Genomic DNA, 5,583 nt, shown 5'->3' with positions numbered 1-5,583 from the left:
TAAGTCAATTATAGATGGATATATTACGAAAACGTATGCATGCCGTCAACTTTCAATGTAAATGAAAGTTTGTCTTTTAAAAACGAATGCAATGTTTGTAAAATGTATCATATATAGGTCAAGTACCTCGCGATGTAATCAACTGTTGTGAATCGTTTATAATCGATATGGACTTCGTCTAGATGGATTAGGACGGGTCTCTACAATTTTGCTTCAAGAACTTTCAAGCCATCCAAGGATCCTTTGAAGCTAGATCTATTTTTCTCATTTCTAGTAGGTTTATCCACAAAACCCGAGGTAGTAATGATGTTCATAACATCATTCGATTCATATATATAAAACTACCTTATTCGAAGGTTTAAATTTGTAATCATTAGAACATAGTTTAGTTAATTCTAAACTTGTTCGCAAACAAAAGTTAATCCTTCTAACTTGACTTTTAAAATCAACTAAACACATGTTCTATATCTATATTATATGGTAACTTAATGATTTAAAACCTAAAAACACGAAAAACACCGTAAAATTGGATATACGCCGTCGTAGTAACACCGCGGGCTGTTTTGGGTTAGTTAATTAAAAACTATGATAAACTTTGATTTAAAAGTTGTTCTTCTGGGAAAATGATTTTTCTTATGAACATGAAACTATATCCAAAAATCAGGGTTAAACTCAAAGTGGAAGTATGTTTTCCAAAATGGTCATCTAGACGTCGTTCTTTCGACTGAAATGACTACCTTTACAAAAACGACTTATAACCTATATTTCTGACTATAAACTTATACTTTTTCTGTTTAGATTCATAAACTTAAGTTCAATATGAAACCATAGCAACTTGAATCACTCAAAACGGATTTAAAACGAAGAAGTTATGGGTAAAACAAGATTGGATAATTTTGCTTGTTGTAGCTACGTGAAAATTGGTAACAAATCTATATTAATCATATCCTAGCTAACTCATATTGTATTATACATGTATTCTAATATATTATGTAATCTTGGGATACCATAGACACGTATGCAAATGTTTTGACATATCATATCGACCCATGTATATATATTATTTGGAACAACCATAGACACTCTATATGCAATAATGTTTGAGTTAGCTATACATGGTTGAGGTTGATTCCAAAAATATATATACTTCGAGTTGTGATCTAGCCTAAGACGTGTATACACTGGGTCGTGGATTGATTCAAGATAATATATATCGATTTATTTCTGTACATCTATGATACTGCTCCAAATGAACATATATTTAGGCACAATATCCTTCCAATATGTAAAGCTTTTAGTTGTAATTGTTTTTTTTTATGTAATATTCGTTTAAATAAATAAGTGCGAAGACAAAAGAAGAAAACGGCGATTTGAAGACGCAAATGACCAAAAAGCTAAAAAGTACAAAGTACAATCCAAGTGGTTCGAAATATTGATGAGAAACGTCTAAAAATTACAAGAGTACGAGCCGCGGAACACAAAATACAAAATATCTCAGCGTACGAAAGGACGTTCGAAAATCCGGAACCGGGACCTGAGCCAACTATCAACGCGCGACGCAATGGACCTGAAATTACAAGTCAACTATGCACAAGAATATAATATAATATATATATAATTAATATAAATTATATAAATTATATATATTTAAATAAAACGTCAGCAAAGAAGAAAATAAATGAATGTTAGCTGTCATAGAGGGTCATGCATTCGCATGGCCTGGAGGCACGATTTCCATGCGATCGCATGGCAGCAGTTTGCTGGTCAGGTGCTATAAAAAGGCAATGAATTGGACGAAACATACACACCATTTTTCATTCTTCCTCTGTAATCAATTATATATATTTATATTTATAATTTTAAGTTTAATTTAAGATTAATAATAATTGGGTTATTGTAAGAAATGTTTTAAAGTTTTGGAAGTCGAAATTCTGTCTGTTCAACGCCACGCAATTAATCACCACTGTAAGCTATGTTCTTCCTTTTTAATTTAATGTCTCGTAACTATGTTATTATTATGCTTATTTGAGCCAAAGTAATCGTGATGTTAGACTAAATATTAAGACGGGGTTATTAGATTTTGTACCATAATTAAAGTTTGGACAAAAGACCGACACTTGTGGACATTGGACTACTGACTATTAATAGATAGGGGGTATTGTCTAATCGAGTGACAACTCATTGGAGTCTGTCGAACCTATCTTCAAATTAATTAACCTAATAATTAATAATGATTGTGGTTGTCCTATTTAGTGACGTTCATACGGAATTTATTATAATCATTTAATTAATTATTCGGGTTGGGTAATTGATTATTGAAACTGATCAAGTGGGTAAATTAATATTCATATCTAATTAAAACAGGGGTAGATTACATACAGTGACAACTGGTGTAATTGTTGACAGAAGTGATAACTGCGTCACAGTTTAAATCCTTAATTAGTTGGACTATTTGACTTCGGGTATAAGGGTAATTTGACGAGGACACTCGCACTTTATAATTATGACCGATGGACTATTATGGACAAAAACCAGATAGACGTATCAAACAATCCAGGACAAAGGACAATTAACCCAGAGTAATAAAATAAAATCAAAACGTCAAACATCATGATTACGAAAGTTTAAATAAGCATAATACTTTTATTTCATATTTCATCGTACCTTTATTTACTGTCATTTTAATTACTGCAATTTACTTTATCGCAATTTAAATTCTGTCATTTATATTATCGTCATTTATCTTTACGCTTTATTTAAAATCGACAAACCGGTCATTAAATGGTAAAACCCCTTTTTATATAATATTATTACTATATATAATTATATATATTTTGTATAAATATAGCTGTATAAAAATATAGTACGCAATAAGTCGTCTCCCTGTAGAACGAACCGAACTTACTAAAAACTAAACTAATCTACGATAAGGTTCACTGCCTATAAGTGTTGTAGCAAGGTTTAGGTATATCCCATCCGTAAATTAATAAAACTTGTGTAATATTTCGTAGTAAAAATAATAGTATTTCATATACACCGCTGCACACATCAAGTTTTTGGCGCCGCTGCCGGGGACTCGGCGAAACGCTATATTTTTACGCTATATTTTAGTAAAACTATATTTTAAAAAAAATATATATTATTTCTTATTTCGTAAAAATATTTTGTATTTATAATGAGTGTTAATAAAAAATAATAAAAAAATATATTTAAATATATATATATATATATATATATATATATATATATATATATATATATATATATATATATATATATATATATATATATATATATATATATATATATATATATATATATATATATTTAAGATTTCGTTTAAAATATATAAAATTAAAAGTATTTTTATTTTATTTTTAGTTTTTAAATATAAGTTTGTTTTTATTTTGTAAAAAAAAAAATTAAAAATCAAATAAATATATAAATTATAGAAACTGGGCCGAGTCAGTTTAGAAGCCCGAAAACATTTCTGGAATCTTGTGCCATGCGATCGCATGAGCCCAACACCATATAACCATGCGATCGCATGGTTCGTGTTGACTGACAACCTTTGACGCATTTATTACAGTGTAGGGTTTATTATTTTTATTATTATTAATTGATTAAGTAGGGTTTATATTTAATAATAATTAGTTTTAGTTTTTAATTAATCTTGTGTTTTAAGTTTAGTATTTATTATTTACATATATAGATTAATATTTTTATAAACTAATAATTTAAAAATAATATTTTTATAAAATTTGTATTTTTATCATTTTAGTTATAATTTGCATTTTTATTGTTTATTTCGTAATATTTATCATTTGCTATATAGTTTTAAGTTTAGTATTTTGCCGTAGTTAATTTTATTTTTCTAAATTTTTAGGTTTTGCCGTAAAATCCCTTAAGTGCTTTTTCTTTAGATTAAGATTTAGGTGCTTTAGAATTTTACGACGTCGCTTATCGCTTTAATATTTTATAGATTTTAGTACCTTTTAAGTTATTGCCGTTTTGGATATAGATTTCCTTTTAAGCTTTAATACCTTTAGGCGCAACTTTTTAGATTTAGTTTTTAGACTTTTAAGTTTCGACGTTTTTCTTTCTTATTTTTATTTTTCAATTTTTATTTTTCGACGTTTTTCGACGCACTCTTCTTCTTTCTCATTTCTACGCTCTAGTTTTTAGGACATAGATTTTTATTTCAAAATTTCGACGAAAAATTATTTTAAGCGGTTAAATTGATAGACATCCAAAATTTTCTGGTTCGTAGTAATAGTTGGATTTGTTAGTGGCGAGTTGTGGACTTCCGATTTAAAGGGTCCTGGCTACCTGCTGCATCTATTGGCTATTCGAAACGTGGCAAAATCAGAAAAGTCTATTAATTTGATAGCTTATATAATTTTTATCTTTTATAACTAATAGGATATTCAGTGAATACACCGAGGAAAACGTTCACCACCTTTCATACGTTCACCACCTGTAACCCGATCAAGACATCTAGCTAATATTGTCGCCGTTGATTTTTCTTTAGAATCATCATCAAGTCAAACAAGTACTCCAATTCAAATTTCCGATAATCCATTTTTTGAACCCGACCTCACAATTGAGAATTCGGAGGATATTCAAGGACAATTCAGAGATCCTGAATCACTAATCATTCCTCCTGAACCACAAATCACTCATCTAGAGATTGTCGAGGAAGAAACCATTAAATCAGAATCCTCTAGTGATTCGTATTCAACAAATTCAATTATGGAAGTAACTGAACCTCTAAGTATGGAAGACCGAATGAGAGCCACACGCACGGGCCAAGGTCACGCCATTATTAAGCCAGATATTAATGCGCCAGATTATGAAATCAAGGGACAAATCCTACACATGGTAACTAATCAATGCCAATATAGTGGTACGCCAAAAGAAGATCCAAACGAACATCTTTGAACCTTTAATAGGATTTGTACTCTATTCAAAATCAAAGAAGTTAAGGATGAACAGATCTATCTCATGTTATTTCTCTGGACTTTAAAGGGAGAAGCCAAAGATTGGTTAGAATCGTTACCTGAAGGGGCGATTGATACATGGGACGTTTTTGTTGAAAAATTTCTTAAACAATTCTTTCCGGCATCTAAAGTCGTGAGACTTCAAGGAGAAATTGTTACGTTCACACAAAAGCCAAATGAAACTCTATATGAGGCATGGACAAGATTTGGAAAGTTGTTGAGAGGATGTCCTCAACATGGTTTAGACACTTATCAAATAGTATAAATATTCTATCAAGGATGCGATATTACTACACGAAAAGACATCGACATAGCAGCTGGTGGTTCCATTATGAAGAAAACTGCAACTGAAGCTTACAAAATTATTTATAACACAGCCTCCCACTCGCATGAGTCGCACCAGGAAAAAGATATTTTTCGTTCATCTAAAGTGGCTAGAGCCGATTCTAGCCATGACTTTGATTTCATTTTCGCAAAAATAGATGCTTTCGAGAGACGAATGGAAAAGATGAATAAAGATATTCACGCAATACGAATCAGTTATGAGCAATGCGGTGGACCACACTTAACGAAAGATTGTCAC

The 5,583-nt window shown here is 30.4% G+C and overlaps 1 non-coding gene across 1 annotated transcript; it reads right to left on the bottom strand.

Annotated features, from left to right (window-relative positions):
• Positions 1 to 5,136: 5,136 nt before the first annotated feature.
• On the bottom strand, positions 5,137 to 5,243 carry LOC139869456 (small nucleolar RNA R71). The gene has a single exon (XR_011766065.1). It is a non-coding gene; the product is annotated as a small nucleolar RNA R71 (small nucleolar RNA).
• Positions 5,244 to 5,583: the final 340 nt, after the last annotated feature.

This window comes from Rutidosis leptorrhynchoides, chromosome 9 (assembly GCF_046630445.1).
Source record: "Rutidosis leptorrhynchoides isolate AG116_Rl617_1_P2 chromosome 9, CSIRO_AGI_Rlap_v1, whole genome shotgun sequence".
NCBI classification, from domain to species: domain Eukaryota; kingdom Viridiplantae; phylum Streptophyta; class Magnoliopsida; order Asterales; family Asteraceae; genus Rutidosis; species Rutidosis leptorrhynchoides.
The sequence above is the reverse complement of the archived record's forward strand: the minus strand, read 5'-3'. Positions and strand labels throughout refer to the sequence as shown.